The sequence below is a fragment of the Oncorhynchus keta genome, chromosome 1, assembly GCF_023373465.1.
Source record: "Oncorhynchus keta strain PuntledgeMale-10-30-2019 chromosome 1, Oket_V2, whole genome shotgun sequence".
In the NCBI taxonomy this organism is placed as follows: domain Eukaryota; kingdom Metazoa; phylum Chordata; class Actinopteri; order Salmoniformes; family Salmonidae; genus Oncorhynchus; species Oncorhynchus keta.
In genome coordinates, this window is record NC_068421.1 from 8494737 (window position 1) to 8517731 (window position 22995).

Below are 22995 nucleotides of genomic sequence, written 5' to 3' on the forward strand. Positions count from 1 at the left end.
TGGGGCTTAACAGGAGCACAATGGGGCTTAACAGGAGCACATTGGGGCTTAACAGGAGCACACTGGGGCTTAACAGGAGCACACCGGGGCTTAACAGGAGCACACTGGGGCTTAACAGGAGCACACTGGGGCTTAACAGGAGCACACCGGGGCTTAACAGGAGCACACCGGGGCTTAACAGGAGCACACTGGGGCTTAACAGGAGCACACCGGGGCTTAACAGGAGCACACTGGGGCTTAACAGGAGCACACTGGGGCTTAACAGGAGCACACCGGGGCTTAACAGGAGCACACCGGGGCTTAACAGGAGCACACTGGGGCTTAACAGGAGCACACCAGGGCTTAACAGGAGCACACTGGGGCTTAACAGGAACACACAGGGGCTTAATTGAAACAACAGTGATTCACTGTCTACTCAAAAAATATTTGGAAACCAATGGTTTGAGATATAAATATATACTATAGACTACAATATTATGCAAGTTAATATTGATCATATTAAACAATATTACTTGATTATCATTTACATCCTGTGTAGAGGGAGTGTTTTTTTGTGCTATCAACCCTTTAAACCCACATGAGATAAATGCCATCTATGTATAATATATATATATATATGTGTGTATGTATAACAATGCAAGGTTCATTAAACAGTAAAATAAGACTAAATGCATTTTAAAATGTAAGCTGTGAATGCCTGAAATCTATCATTTTGTTGTGGTTCACCAAGTTATGTGGCTACTGTGTGACTGTGACATGCAGCCACGACCGCTAAGCATGAAAACCCCATCTTTTGAATTGGCAAGGAAATAGCCATTAAAGCCCATATGCTATCATGTGTATACAGTATCAGTCAAAAGTTTGGACACACCTACTAATTTCAGGGTTTTTCTTTATTTAAAAAAAAAAATGTTTTTCTACATTGTAGAATAATAGTGAAGACATCAAAACTATGAAATATCACATGGAATTATGTGGTAACCAAAAAGTGTTAAACAAAATAAAATATATTTTATATTTGAGATTCTTCAAAGTAGCCATCTTTTGGCTTGATGACAGCTTTGCACACTCTTGGCATTCTCTCAACCAGCTTCACCTGGAATGCATTTCAATTAACAGGTGTGCCTTGTTAAAAGTAAATTTGTGGAATTTATTTCCTTCTTAATGCATTTGAGCCAATCAGTTGTGTTGTGACAATGTAGGGATGGTATACAGAATATAGCCCTATTTGGTAAAAGACCAAGTCCATATTATGGCAAGAACAGCTCAAATAAGCAAAGAGAAACAACAGTCCATCATTACATTAAGGCATGAAGGTCAGTCAATGAGGAAAATTTTAAGAACTTTAAGTGCAGTCGCAAAAACCATCAAGCACTATGATGAAACTGTCTCTCATGAGGACCGCCACAGGAAAGGAAGACCCATAGTCATCTCTGCTGCAGAGGATAAGTTCATTACAGTTACCTGCCCCTCAGAAATTGCGGAGTTCAAGTAACAGACACATCGCAACATCAACTGCTCAGAGGAGACTACGTGAATCAAGCCTTCATGGTCGAATTGCTTCAAAGAAACCACTACTAAAGGACACCAATAATAAGAAGAGACTTGCTTGGGCCAAGAAATATGAGAAATGGACTTCAGATTGGTGGAAATCTGTCCTTTGGTCTGATGAATGCAAATTTGAAATTTTTGTTTCCAACTGCCGAGTCTTTGTGAGACACAGAGTAGGCGAACGAATGATCTCCGCATGTGTGGTTCCCACCGTGAAGCATGGAGGAGGAGATGTGATGGTGTGGGGGTGCTTTGCTGGTGACACTATCTGTGATTTATTTAGAATTCAAGGCACACTTAACCAGCATGGCAACCACAACATTCTGGAAGACTGTTGGAAAAGCATTCCAGGTGAAGCTGGTTGAGAGAATTCCAAGAGTGTGCAAAGCTGTCATCAAAGCAAAGGGTGGCTACTTTGAAGAATATAAAATATAAAATATTAAATATATGTTGATTTCTTTAACACTTTTTTGGTTACTACATGATTCCATATGTGCTATTTCATAGTTTTGATGTCTTCACTATTATTCTACAATGTAGAAAATAGTTTAATAAATAATAATAATAAGAAAAACCCTTGAATGAATAGGTGTCCAAACCTTTGACTGGTACTGTACATCATTACATTCATATCTTACATTTACATATGTGATCATACTTTATCTGAGAAGGTACAACAAATATATCGGAAAATGTATTTATCTGATGGTTGCCTCAACACCAAGAGTTTTTGTTCAGCTTTGAAATTGGCCACTTGTGGGAACTTAACACATAACTGAAGAACTGTCAATAACTTAAAACATCTGATTGGCTTAGAATACAAACTGTTATGGATATAACAACCAGATGAATTGGTTGAAACATTAAACAGCTGAACATTTTTCTTGTTTTCCTTTTTATTTGAATCCACAGATGGAAGTGGACTTAATGGGTAAACCTTCCCCTGTCTAAAATCAACAAGGTGTGTTCCTTTGGGATCTACAAGAGCAGAGAGTGGAGGGCAGCCTAGTCTGACTACTGGGATGGCCTGACTGACTGACTGACTGGCTGACTGATTGACTGGCTGGCTGGCTGACTGGCTGACTGGCTGGCTGGCTGGCTGGCTGGCTGGCTGGCTGGCTGACTGGCTGACTGGCTGACTGGCTGGCTGGCTGACTGGCTGACTGGCTGACTGGCTGGCTGGCTGGCTGACTGGCTGACTGGCTGGCTGGCTGGCTGACTCACCAAAGGAAGCCAGAGGCCAGAGAAACCAATGGCAGCCTAAATGCATAGAAATAAAAGATGACAGAGAGAGAGGGAGCATCAGAAAGGATGACAGAGAGAGAGGGAGCATCAGAAAGGATGACAGAGAGAGAGGGAGCATCGGAAAGGATGACAGAGAGAGAGGGAGCATCGGAAAGGATGACAGAGAGAGAGGGAGCATCAGAAAGGATGACAGGGAGAGAGGGAGCATCAGAAAGGATGACAGAGAGAAATAGAGCATCAGAAAGGATGACAGAGAGAGAGAGGGAGCATCAGAAGGATGACAGGGAGAGAGGGAGCATCAGAAAGGATGACAGAAAGAGAGGGAGCAGCAGAAAGGATGACAGAGAGAGAGAGGGAGCAGCAGAAAGGATGACAGAAAGAAAGGATGACAGAAAGAGAGGATGACAGAAAGAGAGAGAGGGAGCAGCAGAAAGGATGACAGAGAGAGAGGGAGCATCAGAAAGGATGACAGAGAGGGGGAGCATCAGAAAGGATGACAGAGAGAGAGGGAGCATCAGAAAGGATGACAGAGAGAGAGAGAGGGAGCAGCAGAAAGGATGACAGAGAGAGAGGGAGCATCAGAAAGGATGACAGAGAGAGAGGGAGCATCAGAAAGGATGACAGAGAGAGAGCAGGAGCATCAGAAAAAGGATGACAGAAAGCATCAGAAAGGATGACAGAGAGAGGATGACAGAGAGAGGGAGCATCAGAAAGGATGACAGAAGAGAGGGAGCATCAGAAAGGATGACAGAGAGAGAGGGAAGAGAGAGAGAGGGAGCATCAGAAAGGATGACAGAAAGAGAGGGAGCAGCAGAAAGGATGACAGAGAGAGAGGGAGCATCAGAAAGGATGACAGAGAGAGGGAGCATCAGAAAGGATGACAGAGATAGAGAGAGCATCAGAAAGGATGACAGAGAGAGAGAGAGAGAGAGAGAGAGAGGGAGCAGCAGAAAGGATGACAGAAAGAAAGAATGACAGAAAGAGAGAGGGAGCATCAGAAAGGATGACAGAAAGAAAGGATGACAGAAAGAGAGGATGACAGAGAGAGAGAGAGGGAGCATCAGAAAGGATGACAGAGAGGGGGAGCATCAGAAAGGATGACAGAGAGAGAGAGGGGGAGCAGCAGAAAGGATGACAGAGAGAGAGGGAGCATCAGAACGGATGACAGAGAGAGAGGGAGCATCAGAAAGGATGACAGAGAGAGAGAGAGGGAGCAGCAGAAAGGATGACAGAAAGAAAGGATGACAGAAAGAGAGGATGACAGAGAGAGAGAGGGAGCATCAGAAAGGATGACAGAGAGAGAGAGGGAGCATCAGAAAGGATGACAGAGAGAGAGAGGGAGCATCAGAAAGGATGACAGAAAGAGAGGATGACAGAGAGAGAGAGGGAGCATCAGAAAGGATGACAGAAAGAGAGGATGACAGAGAGAGAGAGGGAGCAGCAGAAAGGATGACAGCCCATAGAGCCAGCCAGTAGATAAGACCTACAGAGATAAGAAAGGGGTCAGGGGTCAGAGTTATACAACCTTCACCTGCTCTGGCCTCATCATCACAGACCACACACTATGACCTTTGACCTGACCTCTGATAACCCTGCCGGCCGCTTCCTGACTCTCAGCCAACTGTCTGAGAGAGGAATGTTCTTTCTTGGTAGAAGTGGGATGTAGCCTAGCAACAAATCTAACCCCCCACCCCAACCCCCATTCACTGATACAGCCTCTCTTTTAACTCCTGATAGATAGAGCCAGATTGGGCTGACATGAGGACAGTAGTCAGGGCAGGACGTAATTTACTCTATGACCAAACACTGAGTCATGCTACAAGCATAATGTACTCTGAGTAAATACACAAAAACATGTAAATGATGCCTTTGAGGAGTGCAGTATTATAAAAAATACTCCCTTCGGGAATCATTTGTTTTCGTCTGATTCTGAATGTGCCTAGTGTAAGACTACAGGCGCCTCCAGTGATGTAAAAACAAGTAACAACGACCCACTTATAACAACCCACACGCAACCGTGCATGTTAAACACACATAATTAGCATGTCCTCTGGGGTGAGAAAGGGCACGGAGACAAACAGAGCTAATGTAAATATTGAGCGAGCTGAGGGTGAGCCTTCGTGCAGCGTGCCTCCACATGGCCGTGATAAAGGATAGAGCGTGGGAGACGGGCATTCCGCGACTCCGTTTCGGCTTCCTGTCCCTCTCACCCACTAAATTAATTTCACAGATGACAAAAAAAAAAAAAAAAAACATCCTGAAATGCAAGATGTAGAAGTGTTTTATTTTTCGTCTTGAAACTATAAAGATGAACTGTGCACACATAGGCTATAATCAGAGAATAAAATATGTGAACTGACAGGCTACTGGAGCATTTTTACAGACTGGTAACAAAAGCGTCACTTATTAAACTTGGAATAGGTATAGGTTAGCATACGTTGTTGCACTACACTGACATGTATGAAGTGGCTTGATGGTTGTTTGATCTTCACGGGCTGTTTATCATAGTCGATGGAATAAAACAGGCCGCGATTGAAGCAAAACAAAACAAATATATAACAGTATGCCTATATAAACCATTACCAATTAGAACGAACTGTAAAATATATGACTATAGCCTATGCCTTTTAATTCATGGGAATAATCGATATGCTGTGGTAGCATGTGCGCACCGTGGAGGTACTCATGAATGAGAAATAACCGGCTGCTGAATGGCTGAGCGCCGACTCTACCGGTGAAAGAACCGATCCCGAAATCCGCGTCAATTAATGACCGTTATTAACAGAGACTCTATTCGCGGGGCCAGGACACAGGCAGACCCTGGTGATTGTCAATGACTGCTGGAGACCAAAATGTTGTTATGGTCAGTGACCAGAGAGAGACATTTACCCCTCGACAGACCTACCCCTCGGTCCGCAAAAAATGGATTAAGGGAAAGTCCTTTACCGCGACCCTCACTCCCGAGTAGATAACGTCTTGAGGCTTCTCTGAGGAAGCGCATCAATCACTGAGGTGTACTCAGAACGGCATCAATCGAGTCTGTTATACCACAGGCTACCGGTGTGTTGAAATAATGGTTTTTACGTGGATGCGTTTCAGCACCAGGCGCGTTGGCGAGTCGACTGGACATACGGCTATCCTTCAGCACCTGGACCGAACACAGTGAGGGCTGAGCCGAGCTGCCTGTCTCGTTGCTACCTGATCTCACTAAAAGCACGACGCAAACATTTTCATAGCCTAGGAAATAATATTATATGTGGGACGTAGCCTAGGTTACAGGTCGGCGGTTATAAAGGTAACTGGTAGGCTAGAATGTGCGCTAAATTGCTTCCAGCGACATCCAAACAGTCGGAAGTCACAAAATGGAAAATATGAACGCAGCAGCGCTCACCTCGATGTCCGACTCACTGCATGGCGCGACGCTGATGTCTGGGAGCCAATCCTTGCTCTGTTGTTTGTCGTTATTGCTTTTTGTCGTTGTTGTTGTTCTCCAATCAAGTCCAATAATATGTATTAATTGTCTTCATATCATTATTCTCGAGGAGCAGTTAGACAGAGATAGGAGACTAGCGGCCGCGTCGTTACATTTTCTCCATATCCATTCGGAAGCACACTGCACTGTAGGATCCACGGTCTCTCATTCCGGGGCTGTCTGCCCTTAAAGGAGCCGCACACGGTTCCCGCTTGCCAAAACCAGTTCACTTTGCCATAGGTATAAACGTTGGTGGGGTTTTTTTTGTGAGCCAGAGGGAAGTCCACTGTGTGTAATCCCACCAGTCTCCCTCTTTTTCTCCCTCTCTCACTCAGAGGCGTCGTGCCCTCTCAGATTTGTCCTATTAAAATAATAATATATACCGTACCAGTTAAACGTTTGGATGCACTTTTTCAAGGGTTTTTTCTTTACTTTTACTATTTTCTACATTGTAGAACAATAGTGAAGACATCAAAACTATGAACTAACACATATGGAATCATTTAGTAACCAAAAAAGTGTTAAAGAAATCGAAATATATTTTTGTTTCTAGATTCTTTAAAGTAGCCACCCTTTGCCTTGTTAACAGCTTTGCACACTCTTGGAATTCACTTGGAATGCTTTTCCAACAGTCTTGAAGGAGTTCCCACATATGCTGAGCACTTGTTGGCTGTTTTTCCTTCACTCTGCGGTCCAACTCATCCCAAACCATCTCAATTGGATTGAGGTCAGGTGATTGTGGAGGCCAGGTCATCTGATGCAGCACTCCATCACTCTCCTTCTTGGTCAAATATCCCTTATACATCCTGGAGGTGTGTTGGGTCATTGTCCTGTTGAAAACGTAATGATAGTCCCAGTAAGCGCAAATCAGATGGGACGTCGTATCGCTGCAGAATGCTGTTGTAGCCATGCTGTTTTAGTGTGCCTTGAACTCTAAATAAATCAGTGTCACGAGCAAAGCACCCTCACACCATCACACCCCCTCCTCCGTGCTTCACGATATTGTACCTTTATTTAACTAGGCAAGTCAGTTAAGAACAAATTATTATTTACAATGATGGCCTACCCCGGCCAAACCAGGACGACGCTGGGCCAATTGTGTGCCGCCCTATGGGACTCCCAATTACGTCCGGATATGATACAGCCTGGATTCGAACCAGGGACTCTAATGATGCCTCTTGCACTGAGATCGATGGGAACCAGACATGTGGAGATCATCTGTTCACCTACTCTGCATCTCACAAAGACACGGTGGTTGGAACCAAAAATCGTATATTTGGATTCATCAGACTAAAGGACAGATTTCCCCTGGTCTAATGTCCATTGCTCGTGTTTCTTGGCCCAAGCAAGTCTCTTCTTCTTATTGGTGTCCTTTAGTGGTGGTTTCTTTGCAGCAAGTCTCCTCTGAACAGTTGATGTTGAGATGTTCAAGTAACAGACAATCTGTGAAGCATTTATTTGGGCTGCAATTTCTGAGGCTGGCAACTGTAATGACCTTATCCTCTGCAGCAGAGGTAACTCTGGGGCTTCCTTTCCTGTGGCGGTCCTCATGAGAGATAGTTTCATCATAGTGCTTGATGGTTTTTGCAACTGCACTTGAAGAAACGTTCTGTCTCTTTACATTTTCCGGATTGACTGACCTTCATGTCTTAAAGTAATGATGGACTGTCGTTTCTCTTTGCTTATTTGAGCTGTTCTTGCCATAATATGGACTTGGTCTTTTACTAAATAGGGATATCTTCTGTATACCACCCCTACCTTGTCACAACACAACTGATTGGCTCAAACGAATTAAGAAAAAAAGAAATTCCACAAATTAACTTTTAAGATGGAACACCTGTTCATTGAAATGCATTCCAGGTGACATCCTCCATGAAGTTGGTTGAGAGAATGCCAAGATTGTGCAAAGCTGTCAAGGCAAAGGGTGGCTACTTTGAAGAAGCTAAAATATAAATATATTTGAATTTGTTTAACACTTTTTTGGTTACTACATGATTCCATATGTGTTATTTCATAGTGTTGATGTCTTCACTATTATTCTACAATGTAGAAAATAGTAAAAATAAAGAAAAACCCTAAAATGAGTAGGTGAGTCCAAACTTTTGACTGGTACTGTATATATTTTTTTACAAAGAATTAAGCATAATGATTATGGCTCTCGATTGCAGGAAAAAGTTGTTTCAGGTGTTTGAAAAATGTAAAAAAAATCTTCAATTTACAGTCAGTGGGTGGCTAGCCCCACCTCCGGACCACCCCCCTAGCCATCCTCACGTATTTTGGGGGTGCCTGCTCTCCCTGTCCCTCTCTCACCCGCACACTCCCTAAAGCGTTGGGTCTAAGCAGCGCTAATGTCGATTCACACTCTATAATACAGAACGTTCAGTGCTGGTGGGTCTCCTGGAGTGGTGAGTGGGAGAGAGAGCCAGGTGATCTATTACCACACACACACACACACACACACACACACACACACACACACACACACACACACACACACACACACACAACCAAACCCAGCCCTTTAGACACAGCAGCATACACACATTCATTTGGTGGCAGACAGACACACTCAGTAACTCATTGAGTGCAGAGAAACAGACAGACAGACAGAGTAACTCATTGAGTGCAGACAGACAGGCAGACAAAGTAACTCATTGAGTGCAGACAGACAGACAGACATAGTAACTCATTGAGTGCAGACAGACAGACAGACACAGTCACTTATTGAGTGCAGACAGACAGGCAGACACAGTAACTCATTGAGTGCAGACAGACAGACATAGTAACTCATTGAGTGCAGACAGACAGACAGACACAGTAACTTATTGAGTGCAGACAGACAGGCAGACACAGTAACTCATTGAGTGCAGACAGAAAGGCAGACAGACAGACAGACACAGTAACTCATTGAGTGCAGACAGACAGGCAGACAGACACAGTAACTCATTGAGTGCAGACAGAAAGGCAGACAGACAGACACAGTAACGAATTGAGTGCAGACAGACAGACAGTCAGACAGACACAGTAACTCATTGAGTGCAGACAGACAGACACAGTAACTCATTGAGTGCAGACAGACAGACAGACAGACAGACAGACAGACAGACAGACAGACAGACAGACAGACACAGTAACTCATTGAGAGCAGACAGACAGGCAGACATAGTAACTCATTGAGTGCAGACAGACAGACAGACAGACAGACAGACAGACAGACAGACAGACAGACACAGTAACTCATTGAGTGCAGACAGACAGGCAGACACAGTAACTCATTGAGTGCAGACAGACAGACAGACAGACAGACAGACAGACAGACAGACAGACACAGTAACTCATTGAGTGCAGACAGACAGGCAGACACAGTAACTCATTGAGAGCAGACAGACGGACAGACAGACAGACAGACAGACAGACACAGTAACGCATTGAGTGCAGACAGACAGACAGACAGACAGACAGACAGACACAGTAACTCATTGAGTGCAGACAGACAGGCAGACACAGTAACTCATTGAGTGCAGACAGACAGACAGACACAGTAACTCATTGAGTGCAGACAGACAGGCAGACACAGTAACTCATTGAGAGCAGAGAGACGGGCAGACAGACAGACACAGTAACTCATTGAGTGCAGACAGACAGGCAGACACAGTAACTCATTGAGAGCAGAGAGACGGGCAGACAGGCAGACACAGTAACGCATTGAGTGCAGACAGACAGACAGACAGACAGACAGACAGACACAGTAACTCATTGAGTGCAGACAGACAGGCAGACACAGTAACTCATTGAGAGCAGAGAGACGGGCAGACAGGCAGACACAGTAACGCATTGAGTGCAGACAGACAGACAGACAGACAGACAGACAGACAGACAGACAGACAGACACAGTAACTCATTGAGTGCAGACAGACAGGCAGACACAGTAACTCATTGAGTGCAGACAGACAGACAGACAGACAGACAGACAGACACAGTAACTCATTGAGTGCAGACAGACAGGCAGACACAGTAACTCATTGAGAGCAGACAGACGGACAGACAGACAGACAGACAGACAGACAGACAGACAGACAGACACAGACAGACATTGAGTGCAGACAGACAGACAGACAGACAGACAGACAGACAGACAGACAGACAGACACAGTAACTCATTGAGTGCAGACAGACAGGCAGACACAGTAACTCATTGAGTGCAGACAGACAGACAGACACAGTAACTCATTGAGTGCAGACAGACAGGCAGACAGACAGACAGACAGACACAGTAACTCATTGAGTGCAGACAGACAGACAGACAGACAGACAGACAGACAGACAGACAGACAGACAGACAGACAGACAGACAGACAGGCAGACACAGTAACTCATTGAGTGCAGACAGACAGACAGACACAGTAACGCATTGAGTGACAGACAGACAGACAGACAGACAGACAGACAGACAGACAGACTCAGTAACTCATTGAGTGAAAACAGACAGACAGACAGACAGACATACAGACAGACAGACAGACAGACAGACAGACAGACACAGTAACTCATTGAGTGCAGACAGACAGACAGACAGACAGACAGACAGACAGACAGACAGACAGTAACTCATTGAGTGCAGTGACCCAGCCTCCTCCCCCACACGATTTCTCACAGTATTGTTCTTTCAGACTCCTGAAAATCATTCACAAGGGGCTTCCTGAGGGACGGGCTCAGACCAGCTGGACGCGGACACACACACACACACACACACACACACACACACACACACACACACACACACACACACACACACACACACACACACACACACACACACACACACACACACACACACACACACACACACACACACACACACACACACGGTGCTTTCCACACTGCTTCCAGTAGAGGACTGCTGCAAAAACAGTGTTTTTATTTTACATGATAAAATATCAGTACTTGCTGCGTTTCCAACCAGTGTAAAACCTGTCAACAACTGATTTCAGTCAGTGTCTGGATGGCTGTGGATTGAATGCATTGGTTAAATGGAGTGTTGGCATATTGCCAGTTCATTTAAAACATGTAGATTCATCTCCCCCCCCCCCAAAAAAAAACGTCTATCTAACTAACCAACATACAGTGGAGATAAATTACTCAAATTCATGATTTTACACAATATCTTATCACAGCACTGGCCACTGTTACCACATGATTCCATATGTGTTATTTTATAGTTTTGATATCTTCATTATTATTCTACAATGTAGAAAATAGTAAAATAAAGAAATAAAGAAAAACCCTTGAATGAGTAGGTCAAATGAAATCACATGTTATTGGTCACATGGTTAGTAGATGTTACTGGTCACATGGTTAGTAGATGTTATTGGTCACATGGTTAGCAGATGTTACTGGTCACATGGTTAGTAGATGTTATTGGTCACATGGTTAGTAGATGTTATTGGTCACATGGTTAGTAGATGTTACTGGTCACATGGTTAGTAGATGTTATTGGTCACATGGTTAGCAGATGTTACTGGTCACATGGTTAGTAGATGTTATTGGTCACATACACATGGTTAGTAGATGTTATTGGTCACATGGTTAGCAGATGTTATTGGTCACATGGTTAGTAGATGTTACTGGTCACATGGTTAGTAGATGTTATTGGTCACATGGTTAGTAGATGTTATTGGTCACATGGTTAGCAGATGTTACTGGTCACATGGTTAGTAGATGTTATTGGTCACATACACATGGTTAGTAGATGTTACTGGTCACATGGTTAGCAGATGTTATTGGTCACATGGTTAGTAGATGTTACTGGTCACATGGTTAGTAGATGTTAATGGTCACATACACATGGTTAGTAGATGTTACTGGTCACATGGTTAGTAGATGTTATTGGTCACATGGTTAGTAGATGTTATTGGTCACATGGTTAGCAGATGTTATTGGTCACATGGTTAGTAGATGTTACTGGTCACATGGTTAGTAGATGTTATTGGTCACATGGTTAGTAGATGTTATTGGTCACATGGTTAGTAGATGTTATTGGTCACATACACATGGTTAGCAGATGTTACTGGTCACATGGTTAGTAGATGTTATTGGTCACATGGTTAGTAGATGTTATTGGTCACATGGTTAGTAGATGTTATTGGTCACATGGTTAGCAGATGTTACTGGTCACATGGTTAGTAGATGTTATTGGTCACATGGTTAGTAGATGTTACTGGTCACATGGTTAGTAGATGTTACTGGTCACATGGTTAGTAGATGTTAATGGTCACATGGTTAGTAGATGTTACTGGTCACATGGTTAGTAGATGTTAATGGTCACATGGTTAGCAGATGTTACTGGTCACATGGTTAGTAGATGTTACTGGTCACATGGTTAGTAGATGTTAATGGTCACATGGTTAGCAGATGTTATTGGTCACATACACATGGTTAGCAGATGTTACTGGTCACATGGTTAGCAGATGTTATTGGTCACATACACATGGTTAGTAGATGTTATTGGTCACATGGTTAGCAGATGTTATTGGTCACATGGTTAGTAGATGTTACTGGTCACATGGTTAGTAGATGTTATTGGTCACATGGTTAGTAGATGTTATTGGTCACATGGTTAGTAGATGTTATTGGTCACTTACACATGGTTAGCAGATGTTACTGGTCACATGGTTAGTAGATGTTATTGGTCACATGGTTAGTAGATGTTATTGGTCACATGGTTAGTAGATGTTATTGGTCACATGGTTAGCAGATGTTACTGGTCACATGGTTAGTAGATGTTATTGGTCACATGGTTAGTAGATGTTACTGGTCACATGGTTAGTAGATGTTACTGGTCACATGGTTAGTAGATGTTAATGGTCACATGGTTAGTAGATGTTACTGGTCACATGGTTAGTAGATGTTAATGGTCACATGGTTAGCAGATGTTACTGGTCACATGGTTAGTAGATGTTACTGGTCACATGGTTAGTAGATGTTAATGGTCACATGGTTAGCAGATGTTATTGGTCACATACACATGGTTAGCAGATGTTACTGGTCACATGGTTAGCAGATGTTACTGGTCACATGGTTAGTAGATGTTATTGGTCACATGGTTAGTAGATGTTATTGGTCACATGGTTAGCAGATGTTACTGGTCACATGGTTAGTAGATGTTATTGGTCACATGGTTAGTAGATGTTACTGGTCACATGGTTAGTAGATGTTACTGGTCACATGGTTAGTAGATGTTAATGGTCACATGGTTAGTAGATGTTACTGGTCACATGGTTAGTAGATGTTAATGGTCACATACACATGGTTAGCAGATGTTACTGGTCACATGGTTAGCAGATGTTAATGGTCACATACACATGGTTAGCAGATGTTAATGGTCACATGGTTAGCAGATGTTACTGGTCACATGGTTAGTAGATGTTATTGGTCACATGGTTAGTAGATGTTATTGGTCACATGGTTAGCAGATGTTACTGGTCACATGGTTAGTAGATGTTATTGGTCACATACACATGGTTAGCAGATGTTACTGGTCACATGGTTAGCAGATGTTATTGGTCACATACACATGGTTAGCAGATGTTACTGGTCACATGGTTAGTAGATGTTATTGGTCACATGGTTAGTAGATGTTATTGGTCACATGGTTAGTAGATGTTATTGGTCACATGGTTAGCAGATGTTACTGGTCACATGGTTAGTAGATGTTATTGGTCACATGGTTAGTAGATGTTACTGGTCACATGGTTAGTAGATGTTACTGGTCACATGGTTAGTAGATGTTAATGGTCACATGGTTAGTAGATGTTACTGGTCACATGGTTAGTAGATGTTAATGGTCACATGGTTAGCAGATGTTACTGGTCACATGGTTAGTAGATGTTACTGGTCACATGGTTAGTAGATGTTAATGGTCACATGGTTAGCAGATGTTATTGGTCACATACACATGGTTAGCAGATGTTACTGGTCACATGGTTAGCAGATGTTACTGGTCACATGGTTAGTAGATGTTATTGGTCACATGGTTAGTAGATGTTATTGGTCACATGGTTAGCAGATGTTACTGGTCACATGGTTAGTAGATGTTATTGGTCACATGGTTAGTAGATGTTACTGGTCACATGGTTAGTAGATGTTACTGGTCACATGGTTAGTAGATGTTAATGGTCACATGGTTAGTAGATGTTACTGGTCACATGGTTAGTAGATGTTAATGGTCACATACACATGGTTAGCAGATGTTACTGGTCACATGGTTAGCAGATGTTAATGGTCACATACACATGGTTAGCAGATGTTAATGGTCACATGGTTAGCAGATGTTACTGGTCACATGGTTAGTAGATGTTATTGGTCACATGGTTAGTAGATGTTATTGGTCACATGGTTAGCAGATGTTACTGGTCACATGGTTAGTAGATGTTATTGGTCACATACACATGGTTAGCAGATGTTACTGGTCACATGGTTAGCAGATGTTATTGGTCACATACACATGGTTAGCAGATGTTACTGGTCACATGGTTAGTAGATGTTATTGGTCACATGGTTAGCAGATGTTACTGGTCACATGGTTAGTAGATGTTATTGGTCACATGGTTAGCAGATGTTACTGGTCACATGGTTAGCAGATGTTACTGGTCACATGGTTAGCAGATGTTAATGGTCACATACACATGGTTAGCAGATGTTACTGGTCACATGGTTAGTAGATGTTATTGGTCACATGGTTAGCAGATGTTATTGGTCACATGGTTAGTAGATGTTATTGGTCACATGGTTAGCAGATGTTACTGGTCACATGGTTAGTAGATGTTATTGGTCACATGGTTAGCAGATGTTATTGGTCACATGGTTAGTAGATGTTATTGGTCACATGGTTAGCAGATGTTACTGGTCACATGGTTAGTAGATGTTATTGGTCACATGGTTAGTAGATGTTATTGGTCACATGGTTAGCAGATGTTACTGGTAGATAGTTATTGGTCACATGGTTAGTAGATGTTATTGGTCACATGGTTAGTAGATGTTATTGGTCACATGGTTAGTAGATGTTATTGGTCACATGGTTAGTAGATGTTATTGGTCACATGGTTAGTAGATGTTATTGGTCACATACACATGGTTAGCAGATGTTATTGGTCACATTATGTTATTGGTCACATGGTTAGTAGATGTTATTGGTCACATGGTTAGTAGATGTTATTGGTCACATGGTTAGCAGATGTTATTGGTCACATGGTTAGTAGATGTTATTGGTCACATGGTTAGCAGATGTTATTGGTCACATGGTTAGCAGATGTTATTGGTCACATGGTTAGTAGATGTTATTGGTCACATGGTTAGCAGATGTTATTGGTCACTTGGTTAGTAGATGTTATTGGTCACATGGTTAGCAGATGTTATTGGTCACATGGTTAGCAGATGTTATTGGTCACATGGTTAGTAGATGTTATTGGTCACATGGTTAGCAGATGGTATTGGTCACATACACATGGTTAGCAGATGATATTGGTCACATACACATGGTTAGCAGATGTTATTGGTCACATGGTTAGTAGATGTTATTGGTCACATGGTTAGCAGATGTTATTGGTCACATGGTTAGTAGATGTTATTGGTCACATGGTTAGCAGATGTTATTGGTCACATGGTTAGCAGATGTTATTGGTCACATGGTTAGCAGATGTTATTGGTCACATGGTTAGCAGATGTTATTGGTCACATGGTTAGCAGATGTTATTGGTCACATGGTTAGCAGATGTTATTGGTCACATGGTTAGCAGATGTTAATGGTCACATGGTTAGCAGATGTTAATGGTCACATACACATGGTTAGCAGATGTTAATGGTCACATACACATGGTTAGCAGATGTTATTTGTCACATACACATGGTTAGCAGATGTTAATGGTCACATACACATGGTTAGCAGATGTTATTGGTCACATACACATGGTTAGCAGATGTTAATGGTCACATACACATGGTTAGCAGATGTTATTGGTCACATACACATGGTTAGCAGATGTTAATGGTCACATGGTTAGCAGATGTTACTGGTCACATGGTTAGTAGATGTTATTGGTCACATGGTTAGTAGATGTTATTGGTCACATGGTTAGTAGATGTTATTGGTCACATGGTTAGTAGATGTTACTGGTCACATGGTTAGTAGATGTTATTGGTCACATGGTTAGTAGATGTTATTGGTCACATGGTTAGTAGATGTTACTGGTCACATGGTTAGTAGATGTTATTGGTCACATGGTTAGTAGATGTTACTGGTCACATGGTTAGTAGATGTTATTGGTCACATGGTTAGTAGATGTTATTGGTCACATGGTTAGTAGATGTTATTGGTCACATGGTTAGCAGATGTTACTGGTCACATGGTTAGTAGATGTTATTGGTCACATGGTTAGTAGATGTTACTGGTCACATGGTTAGTAGATGTTACTGGTCACATGGTTAGTAGATGTTAATGGTCACATGGTTAGTAGATGTTACTGGTCACATGGTTAGTAGATGTTAATGGTCACATGGTTAGCAGATGTTAATGGTCACATGGTTAGTAGATGTTACTGGTCACATGGTTAGTAGATGTTAATGGTCACATGGTTAGCAGATGTTATTGGTCACATACACATGGTTAGCAGATGTTACTGGTCACATGGTTAGCAGATGTTATTGGTCACATACACATGGTTAGTAGATGTTATTGGTCACATGGTTACAGATGTTATTGGTCACATGGTTAGTAGATGTTACTGGTCACATGGTTAGTAGATGTTAATGGTCACATGGTTAGTAGATGTTATTGGTCACATGGTTAGTAGATGTTATTGGTCACTTACACATGGTTAGCAGATGTTACTGGTCACATGGTTAGTAGATGTTGTTGGTCACATGGTTAGTAGATGTTATTGGTCACATGGTTAGTAGATGTTATTGGTCACATGGTTAGCAGATGTTACTGGTCACATGGTTAGTAGATGTTATTGGTCACATGGTTAGTAGATGTTACTGGTCACATGGTTAGTAGATGTTACTGGTCACATGGTTAGTAGATGTTAATGGTCACATGGTTAGTAGATGTTACTGGTCACATGGTTAGTAGATGTTAATGGTCACATGGTTAGCAGATGTTACTGGTCACATGGTTAGTAGATGTTACTGGTCACATGGTTAGTAGATGTTAATGGTCACATGGTTAGCAGATGTTATTGGTCACATACACATGGTTAGCAGATGTTACTGGTCACATGGTTAGCAGATGTTACTGGTCACATGGTTAGTAGATGTTATTGGTCACATGGTTAGTAGATGTTATTGGTCACATGGTTAGCAGATGTTACTGGTCACATGGTTAGTAGATGTTATTGGTCACATGGTTAGTAGATGTTACTGGTCACATGGTTAGTAGATGTTACTGGTCACATGGTTAGTAGATGTTAATGGTCACATGGTTAGTAGATGTTACTGGTCACATGGTTAGTAGATGTTAATGGTCACATACACATGGTTAGCAGATGTTACTGGTCACATGGTTAGCAGATGTTAATGGTCACATACACATGGTTAGCAGATGTTAATGGTCACATGGTTAGCAGATGTTACTGGTCACATGGTTAGTAGATGTTATTGGTCACATGGTTAGTAGATGTTATTGGTCACATGGTTAGCAGATGTTACTGGTCACATGGTTAGTAGATGTTATTGGTCACATACACATGGTTAGCAGATGTTACTGGTCACATGGTTAGCAGATGTTATTGGTCACATACACATGGTTAGCAGATGTTACTGGTCACATGGTTAGTAGATGTTATTGGTCACATGGTTAGTAGATGTTATTGGTCACATGGTTAGTAGATGTTATTGGTCACATGGTTAGCAGATGTTACTGGTCACATGGTTAGTAGATGTTATTGGTCACATGGTTAGTAGATGTTACTGGTCACATGGTTAGTAGATGTTACTGGTCACATGGTTAGTAGATGTTAATGGTCACATGGTTAGTAGATGTTACTGGTCACATGGTTAGTAGATGTTAATGGTCACATGGTTAGCAGATGTTACTGGTCACATGGTTAGTAGATGTTACTGGTCACATGGTTAGTAGATGTTAATGGTCACATGGTTAGCAGATGTTATTGGTCACATACACATGGTTAGCAGATGTTACTGGTCACATGGTTAGCAGATGTTACTGGTCACATGGTTAGTAGATGTTATTGGTCACATGGTTAGTAGATGTTATTGGTCACATGGTTAGCAGATGTTACTGGTCACATGGTTAGTAGATGTTATTGGTCACATGGTTAGTAGATGTTACTGGTCACATGGTTAGTAGATGTTACTGGTCACATGGTTAGTAGATGTTAATGGTCACATGGTTAGTAGATGTTACTGGTCACATGGTTAGTAGATGTTAATGGTCACATACACATGGTTAGCAGATGTTACTGGTCACATGGTTAGCAGATGTTAATGGTCACATACACATGGTTAGCAGATGTTAATGGTCACATGGTTAGCAGATGTTACTGGTCACATGGTTAGTAGATGTTATTGGTCACATGGTGTTAGATGTTATTGGTCACATGGTTAGCAGATGTTACTGGTCACATGGTTAGTAGATGTTATTGGTCACATACACATGGTTAGCAGATGTTACTGGTCACATGGTTAGCAGATGTTATTGGTCACATACACATGGTTAGCAGATGTTACTGGTCACATGGTTAGTAGATGTTATTGGTCACATGGTTAGCAGATGTTACTGGTCACATGGTTAGTAGATGTTATTGGTCACATGGTTAGCAGATGTTACTGGTCACATGGTTAGCAGATGTTACTGGTCACATGGTTAGCAGATGTTAATGGTCACATACACATGGTTAGCAGATGTTACTGGTCACATGGTTAGTAGATGTTATTGGTCACATGGTTAGCAGATGTTATTGGTCACATGGTTAGTAGATGTTATTGGTCACATGGTTAGCAGATGTTACTGGTCACATGGTTAGTAGATGTTATTGGTCACATGGTTAGCAGATGTTATTGGTCACATGGTTAGTAGATGTTATTGGTCACATGGTTAGCAGATGTTACTGGTCACATGGTTAGTAGATGTTATTGGTCACATGGTTAGTAGATGTTATTGGTCACATGGTTAGCAGATGTTACTGGTCACATGGTTAGTAGATGTTATTGGTCACATGGTTAGTAGATGTTATTGGTCACATGGTTAGTAGATGTTATTGGTCACATGGTTAGTAGATGTTATTGGTCACATGGTTAGTAGATGTTATTGGTCACATGGTTAGTAGATGTTATTGGTCACATACACATGGTTAGCAGATGTTATTGGTCACATTATGTTATTGGTCACATGGTTAGTAGATGTTATTGGTCACATGGTTAGTAGATGTTATTGGTCACATGGTTAGCAGATGTTATTGGTCACATGGTTAGTAGATGTTATTGGTCACATGGTTAGCAGATGTTATTGGTCACATGGTTAGCAGATGTTATTGGTCACATGGTTAGTAGATGTTATTGGTCACATGGTTAGCAGATGTTATTGGTCACTTGGTTAGTAGATGTTATTGGTCACATGGTTAGCAGATGTTATTGGTCACATGGTTAGCAGATGTTATTGGTCACATGGTTAGTAGATGTTATTGGTCACATGGTTAGCAGATGTTATTGGTCACTTACACATGGTTAGCAGATGTTATTGGTCACTTACACATGGTTAGCAGATGTTATTGGTCACATGGTTAGTAGATGTTATTGGTCACATGGTTAGCAGATGTTATTGGTCACATGGTTAGTAGATGTTATTGGTCACATGGTTAGCAGATGTTATTGGTCACATGGTTAGCAGATGTTATTGGTCACATGGTTAGTAGATGTTATTGGTCACATGGTTAGCAGATGTTATTGGTCACATGGTTAGCAGATGTTATTGGTCACATGGTTAGCAGATGTTATTGGTCACATGGTGAGCAGATGTTAATGGTCACATGGTTAGCAGATGTTAATGGTCACATACACATGGTTAGCAGATGTTAATGGTCACATACACATGGTTAGCAGATGTTATTTGTCACATACACATGGTTAGCAGATGTTAATGGTCACATACACATGGTTAGCAGATGTTAATGGTCACATACACATGGTTAGCAGATGTTAATGGTCACATACACATGGTTAGCAGATGTTATTGGTCACATACACATGGTTAGCAGATGTTAATGGTCACATGGTTAGCAGATGTTAATGGTCACATACACATGGTTAGCAGATGTTATTGGTCACATACACATGGTTAGCAGATGTTATTGGTCACATACACATGGTTAGCAGATGTTAATGGTCACATGGTTAGCAGAGGTTAATGGTCACATACACATGGTTAGCAGATGTTAATGGTTACTTACACATGGTTAGCAGATGTTATTGGTCACATGGTTAGCAGATGTTATTGGTCACATGGTTAGCAGATGTTATTTGTCACATACACATGGTTAGCAGATGTTACTGGTCACATACACATGGTTAGCAGATGTTAATGGTCACATACACATGGTTAGCAGATGTTATTGGTCACATGGTTAGCAGATGTTACTGGTCACATACACATGGTTAGCAGATGTTAATGGTCACATACACATGGTTAGCAGATGTTAATGGTCACATGGTTATCAGATGTTAATGGTCACATACACATGGTTAGCAGATGTTAATGGTCACATACACATGGTTAGCAGATGTTAATGGTCACATATACATGGTTAGCAGATGTTAATGGTCACATGGTTAGCAGATGTTAATGGTCACATACACATGGTTAGCAGATGTTAATGGTCACATACACATGGTTAGCAGATGTTAATAGTCATATACACATGGTTAGCAGATGTTAATGGTCACATGGTTAGCAGATGTTAATGGTCACATACACATGGTTAGCAGATGTTAATGGTCACATACACATGGTTAGCAGATGTTAATGGTCACATGGTTAGCAGATGTTAATGGTCACATACACATGGTTAACAGATGTTAATGGTCACATACACATGGTTAGCAGATGTTAATGGTCATATACACATGGTTAGCAGATGTTAATGGTCACATGGTTAGCAGATGTTAATGGTCACATACACATGGTTAGCAGATGTTAATGGTCACATACACATGGTTAGCAGATGTTACTGGTCACATACACATGGTTAGCAGATGTTACTGGTCACATACACATGGTTAGCAGATGTTACTGGTCACATACACATGGTTAGCAGATGTTAATGGTCACATACACATGGTTAGCAGATGTTACTGGTCACATACACATGGTTAGCAGATGTTACTGGTCACATACACATGGTTAGCAGATGTTAATGGTCACATACACATGGTTAGCAGATGTTATTGGTCACATGGTTAGCAGATGTTATTGGTCACATGGTTAGCAGATGTTATTTGTCACATACACATGGTTAGCAGATGTTATTGGTCACATACACATGGTTAGCAGATGTTATTGGTCACATACACATGGTTAACAGATGTTATTGGTCACATGGTTAACAGATGTTAATGGTCACATACACATGGTTAGCAGATGTTATTGGTCACATACGCATGGTTAGCAGATGTTATTGGTCACATGGTTAGCAGATGTTATTGGTCACATACACATGGTTAACAGATGTTATTGGTCACATGGTTAACAGATGTTAATGGTCACATACACATGGTTAGCAGATGTTACTGGTCACATACACATGGTTAGCAGATGTTAATGGTCACATACACATGGTTAGCAGATGTTAATGGTCACATCGTTAGCAGATGTTAATGGTCACATACACATGGTTAGCAGATGTTATTGGTCACATACACATGGTTAGCAGATGTTATTGGTCACATACACATGGTTAACAGATGTTATTGGTCACATGGTTAACAGATGTCAATGGTCACATACACATGGTTAGCAGATGTTATTGGTCACATACGCATGGTTAGCAGATGTTATTGGTCACATGGTTAGCAGATGTTATTGGTCACATACACATGGTTAGCAGATGTTATTGGTCACATACACATGGTTAACAGATGTTAATGGTCACATACACATGGTTAGCAGATGTTAATTGTGAGTGTAGTGAAATGCTTGTGCTTCTAGCTCCCGACAGTGGAGCAATATCTAACAAGTAATCTAACAATTCCCCAACAACTACCTGATACACACAAATCTAAAAAGGATGGAATAAGAAAATGTACATAGAAACATATGGATGAGCGTTGTCCGAGCTGCATAGGCAAGATGCAGTAGACGATATAAAATACAGTATTTACATATGAGATGAGTAATGTGTCCGAACCTCTGACTGATACAGTACATTATACATGATTTATGAAAACAACTATTACAAATCTTTATAACTGCACCATAATAGTGAATTATACTCGTCTGTGTTGAGGTTTTACCACATCGATCACACGAGGACCCAGACAGGATAATCTCCGATCTGACAGCGGGAGAGGGTTGTTCACCTCCCCGGCTATACAGGAATCTGAAGCACAGGGGTGGGGGGGGACTCCCCACACACACACAGTGAACCAGACAGACCAGGAGAGGGTCTTCCCAACCCCCCCCACACAGTGAACCAGACAGACCAGGAGAGGGTCTTCTC

At 41.8% G+C, this 22995-nt stretch overlaps 1 protein-coding gene across 2 annotated transcripts in view; it reads right to left on the minus strand.

Annotated features, from left to right (window-relative positions):
• Positions 1–6454, minus strand: part of LOC127913929 (SH2B adapter protein 2-like) — a 55966-nt gene extending 49512 nt beyond the window's left edge. Inside the window, exon 1 of one of the 2 annotated variants that reach the window (XM_052487934.1) lies at positions 6188–6451. The gene's annotated coding sequence lies outside the window, so the exon portion shown is untranslated. Of the gene's footprint in view, positions 1–6187 lie in introns of both variants that reach the window. The other variant, XM_052487850.1, reaches the window with a different exon arrangement.
• Positions 6455–22995: the final 16541 nt, after the last annotated feature.